Source organism: Mustela nigripes, chromosome 1, assembly GCF_022355385.1.
Source record: "Mustela nigripes isolate SB6536 chromosome 1, MUSNIG.SB6536, whole genome shotgun sequence".
Lineage (NCBI taxonomy): Eukaryota > Metazoa > Chordata > Mammalia > Carnivora > Mustelidae > Mustela > Mustela nigripes.
Window position 1 is genome coordinate 150,912,961 of NC_081557.1, and position 14,984 is coordinate 150,927,944.

The 14,984-nt window shown below is 34.6% G+C and overlaps 1 protein-coding gene and 1 non-coding gene across 7 annotated transcripts in view; both read left to right on the plus strand.

Annotated features, from left to right (window-relative positions):
• The window catches only part of PTPN13 (protein tyrosine phosphatase non-receptor type 13), a 204,549-nt gene that overhangs the window by 8,946 nt on the left and 180,619 nt on the right, over positions 1-14,984 (plus strand). The window lies entirely within an intron of this gene.
• Positions 10,613-10,720, plus strand: LOC132009396 (U6 spliceosomal RNA). Its single transcript, XR_009401894.1, has one exon. It is a non-coding gene; the product is annotated as a U6 spliceosomal RNA (small nuclear RNA).

A 14,984-nucleotide genomic window follows, 5' to 3' on the forward strand; every position in this document is an offset into this window, starting at 1 on the left:
CAAAGGTACAGGTCTGTGAATCGCCAGGTTTACACACTTTACAGCACTCACCATAGCACATACCCTCCCCAATGTTCATACCACCCTCTCCCTACCCCCTCCCTCCGGCAACCCTCAGTTTGTTTTGTGAAATTAAGAGTCTCTTATGGTTGGCTCCCTCCTGATCCCATCTTGTTTCATTTATTCTTTTCCTACCCCAAATCCCCCATGTTTCTTCTCGACTTCCTCATATCAGGGAGATCATGTGATAGTTGTCTTTCTCCAATTCACTTATTTCACTAAGCATGATACCCTCTAGTTCCATCCACGTCATCACAAATGGCAAGATGTCATTTCTTTCAACGTCTGCATAGTATTCCATTGTATATATATACCACATCTTCTTAATCCATTCATCTGTTGATGGACTTCTAGGTTCTTTCCATAGTTTGGCTATTGTGGACATTGCTGCTATAAACATTCAGGTGCATGTGCCCTTTCGGATCACTACATTTGTATCTTTAGGGTTAATACCCAGTAGTGCAATTGCTGGGTCATAGGGTAGCTTTATTTTCAATTTTATGAGGAACCTCCATGCTGTTTTCCAGAGTGGTTGCACCAGCTTGCATTCCTACTAACAGTGTAGGAGGGTTTAGGGATATATTTTTCTCTAACATATCACAAAATCCAAGCACAGTACTCCAGAGCAAGTATGACAGTTTCAAGACTGGTAGTGAACTCAGACCTCTTCTTTTCTACCTCCTTGATGCATGGCTTTCCTCCTCAAGATGGCTGTGGTCACAAAATGACTGCCAGCATTCTGTTCAAAATATGTTGTCTTTACAGGCAGGCAGAATATGAAAGAAATGGGAAAAATGGCAAAACAGGGTGTGCCTTCCAGGTAAACCTGATCCTTTCAAAAAGTTTTCTTGAAAGGCTTACCTAGTGACTTCTATTTATACCGGCCTTCCCTACTTGCTATGGAAGCTAGGAATTCTAGTTTCTTGCTGACTATCCCAAAACTAATCAAGGAGAATAGATATTGGGGATTCATTTATTGTTTTTGCCAGAGTTCCTAACGTCTGATCTCCATTTGTTTCTAGTTTAGTGGATTTTTACTATAGTATGCATAGATAAATTATAGACCATATGCTAGGTTTTGGCGGGGATGGAAGGGAACTTGGTTTTATTGACTTGCCACTTGATATTTAACATATGATTTATCTCTTTATAACCCAAATTTCAGCCTCTCTAGTATATATTGTCTTGGTTAGGTCATTTGCTATGCCTTGATTATCAGTTTGTTTTTTATGTAAATGTTTTATTTATTTTATTTATTCTTCTTACTGGTTTTTAAAGATGTATTTATTTGTTTTAGATGAGGGGTGGAGAGGGAGATAGAATTTCAAGCAGACACTGCACTAAGCCAGGAGCCTAATGCACCTTGATCTCATAGCTCGAGATTGCAACCTGAGCCAAAGCCAAGAGTTGGGTATCTAACTGACTGTCCCATCCAGGTGCCCCTATGTAAGATCTTTTTAGACATGGTAGCTACATATAGGTCATGTTAAGACTAAAATGGTTGAAATTTTAAAGGAAATAAAGTGAGGAAATCTGCCATATCCCTTTGAATATGTGAAAAATATGGAAATTGGTAGAAAAAGAAATACCGACAGGATTGTTTGACTACAGTTAAAATAGCAACAATTAGAAATGTTTTATAAGTAACATAAATTTATTTTTGTCTTGTATGTCATTTGGTTTTTGTCTAAACGAATTACATGGCTATAAAGTATTTGTGACTCTGTTCAGAACTTTTTTCTGTGTTTTGAGAAATGTTGAAAAATAAAAGGAAATGGTTCCTACTAAAAAACTTAAAACCTAGGTTTAAAAAAATGTGGATAGGAAACCATTAGCTATTAGAAAACAATGAATAAGCACAATAATAATTTGAACAGTGATGGCCCTAATCTATTTCTGCAGAAAATGAACAGTAAGTATAAGGATTATAGCAGTCTGTGACAGTCAAATAAAATAAGAAGCTTAGCATAACGAGGAAACCTCACTGAAGCTGCGAGCATTGGGTCAAATGGGAAGTAATTTTTCTCAATTCTTACTGAGTTTTGTCAGCTATTCATTGAAAGATATTTATCATTTGTTGCTATCTGCCACTTTAACAAGACAAGCTGACAAAGGATCTTGACTCTAAAGTATGTTTGATGTTCAATTGGAAATTCTTTTTACATAAATTAGTTTGGTTCACTTATTCTGAGATTAGGAATTATATTTAAAGTGAGCTATCTAAACTATAAATTCAGAAAGGGTATTTAAAATAAAAATCACATCCTGTTGTTTAATGTTCTGCCTTTGTAAGGTTATTTATTTGCCACTAATGTGACTTTCCTGTCAGCTTTTATACTTAATTATTATGATTATAGTTATCTGTAGGATTCAAAACTTAAAAATAATTGGGGATGAAAAAAAAATAATTGGGGATGTTGTCTGTAAATTGCTTTTGCTACAAAATTTTTTTAATCCTCTTAGAAGTTAGCATTATACTTGGCAGACAGCAAATCCTAAAAAGTTTGTAATAAGCCCTTCTTTCCATTTGTAATTTAGATAAATACTTTATCTGCTATAGCAAATGTGATGTAGAAAGTATAATTTTAAAATACATTTAGTATTTTACCAATTCAGGACTTGCTTTATTCTTTAATTTCTAAAACAATATAATGCTAAACCTCTAGGCTATTTACACATAGTTGATTGCCTAAGTCACTTAGTTGATTGTTAAGTAATAACAAAATTCTGTATAGGACTCTCAAAATATGTCTCAGCTGGCCAGGTGGACTAAAGGATTAATAAAGTGTACATAAGGGGCATCTGGGTGGCTTGGTGGGTTAAGTAGCTGCCTTTGGCTCAGGTCATGATCTAAGGATCTTGGAATCAGGAGTCTCCTTCTCCCTTGGCCATCCCCTCCCCACCACCACCCTAGCTTGTGCTCTCTGGTCCTTTCTATCTCTCTGTCAAATAAAGAAATAAAATCTTAAAAAAGTAATAAAGTGTACATGATGGTAGCTGGTGCACTTTCCTTTTCTACTGCTTTTTTATTACCAAATAGCTATAAGGAAAAAAAAAAAAACCAGGAGAATTAATGTTACTCTAGCTTATAAATTACTCCTAATTCACTTAGCATTCTTTTAAATATATTTGACCTTTAATCATGTGAAAAAAAAGACTTAATTTATTCTGTTGGAAGAGAAATAATTTCTTTTTTTTTTTTTTTTTAAGATTTTATTTATTTGAGAGAGAGATAGTGAGAGAAAAAGCACAAGCAGAGGGGCAAGGGAGAAGGAGACTCCTGCTGAGCCAGGAGCCCAACACGGGGCTCTATCCCAGGACTCTGAGATCATGACCGAAGCCCAAGGCAGAGTCTTAACCAACTGAGCCACCCACGCACCCCAAGAAGAGAAATTGTTTCAATGATGGAATTCACTTCTTACGATTCCATTAAAACTATTATTTAATCTTTAAAAAATGAGGGATTTTACAGAGATTTTCTTTTTTTTTTTTAAGATTTTATTTATTTATTTTAAGAGGGAGAGAGAGAATGAAAGACAGAGAGTGTGAAAAGGGAGAGATCAGAGGGAGAAGCAGACTCAGGGAGCCCAATATGGGACTCGATCCTGGGACTCCAGGATCATTACCTGAGCCAAAGGCAGTTGCTCAACCAACTGAGCCTCTCAGGTGCCGGAGCTTTTCATATCTCTATATTTTGACAATTAGCTTTTTAGACTGAATAATATTTTAAAAACTATGTAATATATCAGTTTGTAAATATTTATCTGTGCCATCATAATCTGTAGATTAAGCCGATAATTTTATACACAGACCACACATATTTATGATGTCTTTGAGACGACCAAAACATTGAATATTGGAAACAGTAAGTGATATGATGCTGTTTGTGTATTTACTATGTGCTAGACACTATTTTAAGAATTGGACACATAGAATATTATTTATTTTTACAACAATCCTGTGCAGTGGATGCTATTATCTTAAATTATAGATGAGAAAACTAAGGTTTAGAGAGACTTAATGAGTGGTCATAGGTCACACAACTTGCTAGTAAGTTGTGGAGCAGGGATTTTGAATCTGTTTGACTCCAAAGTTAATGATGTTAACCATACATAGCTTCTTGTGTGAGTAATATCTTTTAAAATGAACAGTATCAAAGAGAGGGAAGAAATTACCTCAGTTTGCATAGAAAATGTGTAAAAGAACTCCATAATCTAGGCTGGAATCTAAGTTTTTGAAATTGTTCACGAGCTTTTCAAAAGTCGTTCTTGGAATGGTAGTGTATTTTCCTTTCAGCTTTTTTTCCCTCAAGGTCTCCTTCTCCTAACCTGTGGTCTTCTTAGCAGTCAAGTTTCTATAAACTGTTGAGTAAAATAAAGATAATAAAGTACCCTTTTGAAAATCTTTAAAAAACGTTTAAATGCTCATCACTGCATTATTCATAATGGTGTAAAATTGGAAACAATATAGTAGCTGACAGGAGGAATGAATTATTCTAAATCCTTACAATGGAATTTTGTGATCCTCAAAAATTTACGTTTAAAGAGGTTGTTTGTTTATAATGTGGAAATATGTTAAATAGAAAAAAGATAAAACTTAGTAAAGCATGATTATAACCATAGTTTTTATTTTGTTTTATTTTTCATAAAAACTTTAATTTTTTTCTTACATAATTTAATTGGATAATATGCATTGTTCATTAAATGAAAGCAGAGAAGTTAGTCTTATATATTTAAAATTATTAAAAATTGTCTTAAAGTGTATTTAACATAATAAATCTTTAAATAATCTAAAATAAAATATCTTTTTTTGGAGATAAATATGGTTTTAATTTATTTTCGTGTTTTTTAAAGTTTTTATTTAAATTCTAGTTAGTGGGGCACCTGGGTGGCTCAGTGGGCTAAAGGCTCTGCGTTCAGCTCAGGTCATGATCTCAGGGTCCTGGGAACGAGTCCCACATTGGGCTCTCTGCTCAGCGGGGAGCCTGCTTCCCCTCTCTATCTGCCTGCATCTTGCCTACTTGTGATCTCTGCCTGCCAAATAAATAAATAAAATCTTAAATAAATAAATAAATTCCAGTTAGTTAACATATAGTGTTGTATTAGTTTCAGAAGTATAATACAGTGATTCACCACTTCCATACAACACCTGGTGCTCATCACAAGTACCCTCCTTAATCCCCATCACCCATCAGCCCTGGCAGCCATGAGTTTGTTCTCTATAATTAAGAGTCTGTTTCTTGGTTTGCCTCTCTCTTTTCCCATCCACTTGGTTTTTGTTTTTGTTTTTGTTTGTTTTTTTGTTGTTGTTATTACTTAAATTCCACATACGAGTGAAATAATATTCTGTTTGTCTTTCTCTGACTTAATTCACTTAGCATTATACTCTCTAGCTCCATCCATGTTGTTGCAGATGACAAGAGTTCATTCTTTTTTACGGCTGAATAATATTCCTGAGTATGTGTGTATCACACATATTCTTTATTCATTCATCAGTCGGTGGACTCTTGGGCAGTTTCCAGAATTTGTGTATTGTAGATAATGCTGCTAACAAACATCAGAGGGCATGTATCCCTTTGAATTAGTATTTTTAATATTCTTTGGGTAAATACAAATAGGAAAACTTTAATTTTAGAAAAGACCAGAAAGAAACAAAAATGTTCTAAATGGTGTTATGTAAGGGGAAGAGTAGATTTTGAAGAGTTCATGACATACAGAATTTTTCTGTTGAGAAACATTATATTTTACCTGATTTTTTTTTTAATATAGAGGAGGCTTACTTATAATGCATCGAATTCTCTTAGCCAGTGATTTAGACAACTAGAAGATGTACTTTGAGGCTGGGTTATTGTTTTACAAGAATGTTTAGATAATAATGATAATACACACATTTATAAAGTGTACTGTTTAATGTAGTAAATATTTAATTCTCAAAGCAGCCTTAAGGTGGATACTACTGTTATCTTTATTTTTACAGGTAAAGAAGCCGAGGTAGAGATTTGCCCATAGTACAGACAGTTAAGTGGGAGAACCAGCATTGTGAATCTCATCAGTCTGGTCCCTTAAGCCTGTTTACATTTTAATAGTGAGAATCATTTATAACTTTTAGCTCAGGGTTAGAAGTAATGATCTTATTGAGGTATTGTAATTAAGAATACTTTGACCCACTCTCCATTCCATTCTTAGTTCATTTAAAAATTGTCCTTTGGTTTGGTTGACAGCTGTTATTTACAGAGCCCCAAACTGTTGGTGACTGTTAACAAAGTTTCTTTTCTTCTCCTTTGAATCAGCTCTTTCAGTAGCCCTGCCTTGCATGCTTTGTATGTGGTGCTGTAGAAAGTATCTGATAGGAGAACTCCAAAAGTTTCTAGGTTTTTAGTTTATCATGTGGTTTTAAAATTCATTCACAACATAGCTGGTTGGCACTCACTTTTATTTAGAGAAGTGGAATTTGTATCCTAACATTTTTTGAGACAGAAAGTCACTTATTAACCCTCTCCTTAACTGCTTTCACATTTTTTTTCTACTTTTTTATTTTTTTTGCACTTAAGAATTGTATACTGTTCTCATGCAAATAGTTTCAGTGATCATGTAGTTCTTTTGTTAAGTAAATAGTTTTGTTGCCCTATGAACGAGATGTGTTGTACAAGCTTTAATTTAATTATAGCACATAAAGACCACTTTTTTTATTTTTTAGAATAGGTAATACATATATAGTGTACAAGACTGGAAGGTACAGCAATTAGAAAGTAAGTCATCTTTCTATTCCTATCTCCAGGTCCCTTCCTTGGATTGCTCTTCTGTATCTTTCATTTTCAGTAATGTCTCCAAAGCCCGGAGGAAATAGTAATGAATGATGTGCCATACTGATGTTTTAGTCTTCCTTAATGTGAAACATGTACCATTTTAATATGCTAAAAATTTATTTGATTTTGAAGAGAATTTTTACAAATAAAGTTTTCATTTTTAATATAATAGTACACTTAATTTTTCTGCTTTTCTTTTTTACCGTTAGTCGAACATTTCTCATACTTTTGACCTGTTAATCCCATTCTTTTATTAGTAATTAAAAATCTGTTTTAGTAAAAGCAAACTTGAATGTCTTATCAGTAATAGTACAGTTTTAAGTTGAAATTTTTCTTTTAACTGAGGTTGACAAATATTGGGTACAGCTGAAGTTGGATCATTTTACAGTTGGAAGGGGAACTTGGACCCTTATTTCACTTCTCTTATAAAGCACTGAGGTGCAAAGAAATGCCCCCTAAAAAAGAAATTTTTGACATACAGAAACTTAATATATAGCACCTTTTTTAAAAAAAATGCTTGCTTTTCTAGTTTTCTTGGTTGAAGTGAATACTGAAAACTAAATACAGAGTTACTCTTACTGTATACCTAAAGTTCACATTTTTCCTGTTTAAATAAAGTGCATTATGAGAAAAAGTGTGCCAGAGCACAATTTTCTAATACTGTTTTAACTGTTGGTAATTATGCTTCCTTTTATGTGTACTTTTTGAAACACAGGCAGAAGATAGGTTGTGGCTTCCAAATGTGAGCTGTATCTGAATTACCTGTGAATTAGTTAAAAATAAACATTTTGGGTTACCTCCTACACCACCAGGAATCTACAGTTTAAAACGTGCCCCAGGTGCAGCTTTCCTACGATTGGTAGGAAATAAGTACTCTTTTCAATGTTATCTTTCTAAAAATCCCATCTCCTCTTACCCCCCCCAAAAAAGATATTATAGTGATGCTTTTATATGTTTGTTTTCTAAGTTTAAAAAAAAATGGGTACATTTGTTGGGATATTGTCATACATACTCTCAATCAGGTGTCATTAGCTTAAATACCTAAAATGCTGAGAGGGCCAGGGGTGGTTGAGTGATGGGGGAAAACAGTAGTGAATGATGGACACTGACACTGTAGTGAACTAAAAGGCTAACTCTAACTAAAGGTGACATCTGCTACCTACCTTGTGTGCTACCATCTGTCTTTCCCCAATATTTTTATATGAAATCTCTCCAATTCATGAAATCTTCCAGTTTATTAATATTGGCCGCCAAATAACACTTTTGTAAAACATGGTGTGGCCATTACTCCATAGGCCATATACAACATGTCTGCAGGCCAAATAAAGCCCATGGGTATAAAAATCTATGCTATGGGAATCATCTTGACTATCTTACACTTGCAAGAACTTGCCATGTTTTGTTTTCATATTTATTAAGGGATAATCGTGCTTCCAGCTATCTGCTTTGCCTAATATTTCACCCTAGCGTATTAGTTAAGTAAACACTGGATTTTTGTGTAGGAAGAAAGAAAAGACTATTTTCTAAAATAAATAAAAGACAAAGTCTGCTGTGTAAATGTATCAGATTTTTGGTTTCTGTGATTTTTCTTAGAAAGTTTTATTTTCAATCCCTTCTCAAGTTCTGCTATTCTTCCTTTTTCCTGCCTCCACATTCAGTATCTCCTTGCTCCTCCCATGAATGTTCTTTTCATTTGCAAAAGTTATAAAAGAAGAAAAATCCTTCTTATAGAAACTCTGTAGAATGAAAATCACTTTGTGACTTACTTAGCTGCACAACTTCTAGACGTTCTTCCCCATAGCATTAAAATTCCTTAGCCTTAGTACTGTTTCTTTGAAATGTGCTTTTTAAACAGAAGAATGACTGCCTTTAAGGCAGTTAGTGAAAAGACCCACACAGAAAAAATCTAAAGAGTCAGCCTTCATAACCTTGTAAGATTTGACCCCAATCCATCAGGGATGATTGAACTGAGATGCCATTTACAATGGTTCAGTACAGGGAAATAAACATAATAAGCTAGTGAAACTTAGACTTCTAGTCAAGAAGGAATAACAGGGATGGGATTTACCCTCCAGCCCATGACAAACAAAAAATGGACAAAATTTGTGAAACAAAAAATTTTTAAGACACCAGACATCAAATAATGATATCCCTGAGACATGGAAATAAGGTGAGGTGAGCCTTGTGGTTGCTCAGCTAACTACCTTGAGAGGGTTTCTGGGCTGTGGTGCAAGATACGGGAAGCCAGGTTAGAGCATGGTAGACTCCCTGGATTCAGTAGATGTTGCTGAAAAGTTTAGGAAAACTGAGGCAAGTAGAGTTAACAGAACAGAGTAATAGAGAGGGAAAACAGCACAGAGAGAGAACCTCAAAGACCTGCAGAGGGTCCCCTTCAAGTATTCAGTAGAGTACTCGACAAGTACAGGTATGGGAGGATACTTCCTGAGTGGAGAACAACCACACCAAAGAATTAGAGGAAACAGTACTTGTCAGCAGGGCCAAAAATAGTCCCTCTTCCCACAAACCAGGCTGGAAAACCTCAAGATTTGTGGGACAGTAGGTGGAGTACACACAACAACCTGTTCCAGGAGCGAGGAATAATTAATTAGACCAGGACTGAGCATTGCTCTGGGCCAGTCTAACAAATCTTAAAAGCTAGACCCAAAAGTATGAAACTTCCAAGTTTTCAAATAATTTAACTTCATTCCTAAGCAAACGCAAAAATGTTTATTAACATACTCAGCATCCAGTGAAAAATTTCAAGGCATGCAATGAAGCAGGAAAATAAGACCCATAATGAGAAGAAAAATCATTTAAACTGAGTCCAAACTGATACAGAGGTTAGAATCAACAGATAAGTACATTTTTTATAATAGTTGTAACTGTAATCCGTATGTACAAACGTTAAGTAGGAACACAATGAACTTCTAAAGATGGAGACTCTGATGTCAGATGAAAAATAGATGGGATGGGATTAGTGGCAGATTAAACTTTGCAGAAGGAAGCACTTGTAAACTGGAAGACAAACCAGTATAAATGATTCAAAATGAAACACACAAAGAAAGGGAAATACTTTAAAAATGAACAGAACATGTTTGAGTTGTAGGATAATTTCAAGTGACCTAATATACATGAAATTTGAGTCCCTAAAGGAGAAGAGAAAGAAGGCCTGATGGAAAAAATAATCTAATAATGGCTGAAAGTTTTCCAACTATGATGAAAGTTGTAAACAGATTCAGAATCTCCATAAACCCCAGCATGAAGATTACACCAAGGCACTTCATATTCAAACTGTTCAAAATCTGTGATAAAGAGAAAATCTTAAATGTAGTCAAAGAAAAAAAAAAGACATCCACAGGAAGAACAAAAAAAGGATGGCAGTATATTTCTAGCCAGAAATGCTGCAAATAAGAATATAGTACAGCAATATCTTTACTGAAAGAAACTGTCAGCCTAGATTTCTGCCTAATGAAATCTTTCAAAATTGATGTGAAGTAAAGGCTTTTTCAGAGATACAATAGCGGAATGAATTCATTACCAACCTGCACTACAAGAAATGAAATCCTTTAGGCAGAAGGGAAGTGATACTAAATGGATCTACATAGTGAAATGAAGAACACTGGAAATGCAAACTACCTTGGTAATAGATGCCCTGTTTTTCTTATTATTTAAATATCTTTAAAAGGTAATTGTTGAAAGTCTGAGACAAGTAGATTGATAAGCCTACTTTTAAAAATCCCAAAATGAGTGCTCGCTTCGGCAGCACATATACTAAAATTGGAACGATACAGAGAAGATTAGCTTGGCCCCTGCGCCAGGATGACACGCAAAAATCCCAAAATGAAATAAGGAAATAATAATGGATGACATTTGACCACTTACTATGGGCAAGGAGTTTTGCCTATATTGTTTGATTTAATCTATCTAGCAGCCCTATAATCAAGTACCATTACTGTTTTCCTATTACAGATGAAGAAAGTAAGTTCTAGGAAGGCAAAATAACTTTCTGAGATTATAGAATGGTAAATGAAGGAGCTGGGACTTAAACTCTGTCTGACTCTAACTACAGCTTAGGTTCTTTGCCATTTTTCTACAGTGCCTTTCCAGGGAAGGAGGGAAGAGTACAGAACAGGTGATTATAGGGCAAAAAGATGAAGTAAAGAGTTAAGGAGGTTGAAATAAAAGGGGAGTTAGCAGACAGCTTGGCAGATGTCATTAATTCCTCACATGTATCAGATTATTTCTAGTGGAATGGTCAAGGCCATCCAAGTTGGCACTTTTAACTCTAATACTTTTTTAGATAAAAAATTTATACAGATGTGAGAGCCAATGAGTCAAAGTCTCTATTTCTAACTTTATGTAGTTCAAAATATGCCCTCTGGAGTTGTGGAAGGGGGAAAAAAACATGTTTCCGTCTGTCCCAGGGAAGTGATGAACCTCTATTGTCAGGGAACCAGCCTCTGAATTCCTTCTGCCAGGTTTCACTAAACATTTAGACTACAGCCCTAAGTAATTTAATAATCTTTCTCTTTCATTTTTAAAAACACTTGCAACATTTATGACTTTACTTAGAAGATCAGATAAATGGAAGAAAAAGTTTAAATTTGGGTATTCTGACTTGTACTAATAATAATGTTGAAGTCACATAAGAATAGTTTTAAAAATACCTATCAATAAAGATTGATACTTTTTAATATGCTTATATTTTCTTATGTGCAATAATAATATCTTCTTAAAAGTGATATTATAAAAATATAAATATAAAAATAGTATCTTTTTTAAAAAAGATAATTGACTTTAAACAAAAATAACTGTAGTATGGGAGTTATAACATGTAAAAATGAAATGCATGGCAATAACACAGGTTGGGAGAAGAATACTGGAAATATACAAAGTAGATTCTTATATAAGTTTGATCTAATGTTACTTGAAGTAGACAGTAGATAAGTTAAAGGTGTACACTATAAACCCTTTAGCAGTGACTAAAATAACAACAAAAAATAGTTAACAGCTAAAAGCCAACAAAAGACATAAAATGGTATTATAAAAAAATAATAATCCAAAAGGGGGGGCAGATGAGGCAAATAAAAAAATAACAAAATGATAAAACCTACCTCTCTCAATAATCACATTTAATATAAATTATTCAAAGCCCCCAATTAAATAGCAGAGCTTGTCAGATTGGATTAAAAAGTCAAGACCCAATTATACGTAAGAAAATATGTAGTATGTCAACTAAACTAACTGAAAGAAAACTAGATGTATTAATAAGGACAAAGTTGATCTGAGGACAAAGAATTCTACCCAGGTAAAAAGAATACTGTTTATAATGACAGTGAGTTCAGTATATCAAGAAGATGTAGCAGGACTAAACACTTATGCACCTAATATCAGAACTTCAAAATACACGAAGCAAAAACAGAACTGTGAGTAGAAATTGAAACATCCATAATAAGAGTTGGAGATTTCAATATGTTTCTCTCAATAACTGACAGGATAAGTAGGAAATCAATACAGTATAATACTTGAACATCACAATCAACTAACATGACCTAAATAACACTTAGAAACACTTCACCCAACAACATCAGAATATACATTTTCTTACAGTGCACACAGTATATTCACCAAGTTAGTTCATATCCTTGACCATAGAAGAAGGCTTTCTTTGTTTTGTTTTGTTTTGTTTTGTTTTTTAAGATTTTATTTATTTATATGAGAGAGAGAGAGAGAGCAGAAGTGGGGGTGTGGCAGAGAGAGCGAGAAGCAGACTACCCGCTGGCCGGGAGCCCGAATCAGGGGCTTGATCCCAGGACCCTGGGATCATGACCTGAATTGAAGGCTTAACTGACCGAGCGCCCCTATAAAAGGAGTTTTAATGCATTTAAATGTATTCAAGTTGTACAAAGCATCTCTGGAAAATCCTCAAGTATTTGAAAACTAAATAACACTTCTAAAGAACCCATGGTTCCAAGAGGAAATGAGAAAGTATGTTGTTCTGGATAAAAGTGACAACATAATATATCAAAATGGTGGGTTGTAAACTCCTACAAGCAAGACTTAGGGGAAATTTATAGCACTAAACACCAATAGTAGGAAAAGTCTCAAACCAGCCTTCACCTAGAAAAAGGAACAAAGTAGTAACTAGAAGAAAGAATAAAGATCAGAGGAGAAATCAAACAGAAAACAAACAAACAAAATTAATGAAACCTGAAATTGCTTGTTTGAGAAGAACTAGTACATGTATAAACTTCTAGCCAGACTGATCAGGAAAAAGAGAAGACTCTAATTACCGGTGTCAGAAATAAAAGAGGTGAAAGAGGTGACATATCCTGACAGTTTCTGCATTTATTAAAAGAATCATAAAGGAATATCATTAATGATTTTTGCCAATAAATTCAGTAACTTAGATGAAATGGACAAAGCTTTGAATAATCTACTGAAATATAGGCACTCTCCAACTTTAGTTATTACTATTTAAAGAAATGCCATGAAATGAAAAGTTTTCCAACTATGTTTCTTTTATTTTCTTGCTTTTCTGGAGAAATTAATCTAAAATTTAAAATATCCAAAGAGTAATGTCTGTAAGTAATCCTATTTTACTTTTAGATGATCAGTTTTTTAGTAAGCTTGGAAAAGTTATAAGGATTATTTCCATTGCAAATGCTAAGATGTCTTATTTTTGAAATGTTAAACATAAATGTCTGGAGGTAGGAAGTTCATAGGCTTATTCAGCAGCTCAATCATGCATTTCATAAGGTTCATAGCTTGCACTTGCTTGCCTTTTTCCCCCCTACTCATTTTTTGAATATTTTCTCCAATTCTTAAGGGTTATCCTCTAGTAGTTGCTATAAATATGGCTGCTACGGTTCCAAATATTGCCTTTGGACACCCAACTGGCTTGTGTTTTGGGGGCCCCAAGACCAAGCCAGGTTCCATGATTTGGTAGGAGAACTCACGGGACAGCACAAAAGATTGGCTGCAACAAAAGGATACTTAAACAAAATCAACAAAGGGAAAAGTCAGTGGGGTGAAGGCCAAGGGTAACCAGGAGCATACTTGGGAGAGCCATCTCCCAGTGGAGTCACACAGGATGTGCTTAATTCCCTCAGCAACAAGCTGTTACAACACATGTTAAATATTGCCTACCAGGGAAACTCATTAGACAGTGCTCAGATTTTTATTGGGGGCTAGTCAGGTAGATTCTCTGGGCCTAACATGTACAAAATTCCAGACTCCCGGAAGGAAAGCACGTATTTAGTATAAACCACATTGTTTGCACAAACAATTAAGACAGTGAGGTACTCTTCCAAGCTGTGGGAAAGGTGGGAACCCTCTCAAAATCTAAGTTCCCAGATCCCAGCCCAAGGCCAACTTCGTCAGTAGCCTGCTGTGTTAACTCTTTTTCTGCATAGCTAGACAAAGAATAAAGACGTTTTCTCTCATGTGTCTTTTTATTAGGATGAAAGTCTTTCCTAGTTTCCCTCTCACTAGATTGTGTTTCAGTACCATTAGCTAGATTGGGTTGCTCCCTATATCCTAACTGAGGGAGTCTGGGAAGTATCCAGCATTTCCAGCCCCTGTAGTGGAAGACAGATTCTGCCAAGAAAAAAGAAGAGTGGTTGGGGAGAATGTCTGTTAGGAACTGAATATTTTTTAAATTCATAATTGTCAGTTCTAGTATTTTTAAGGGTAAGGTACTAAGAGGTACATGACTAAGAAAGTAAGTACCAAGAGTATTTACTTTTAGTATGAAACATCATAGCAGCAAATTTTCAGCTATGCAAAGTAGTCTTTGTTGTACTCTAATATATAAGACAGATTTGTAGACATTGTTTAAGGTGAAGCTTTTATCAGTAAGCTGAACCGGAAAACAAAATTCTTCATTACTCCCATGTATAAACAAAACAAAGTAACCCCATTCTAAATTGCTCTTTAAGTTGACTCATTAGTTTAAAGGAAATTTTCTGTATTATAATGCAAATTTATTTTCATTTAAGAGTTTTTGTCATGATTAATTTTCCAAAATGATGAGATACATTCTTCAAGAAGAATCACCTTATTTGTCATAAGAATTTTCATCATTTCTCATGAAGTCATTACCTTTAGTTTGATGTTT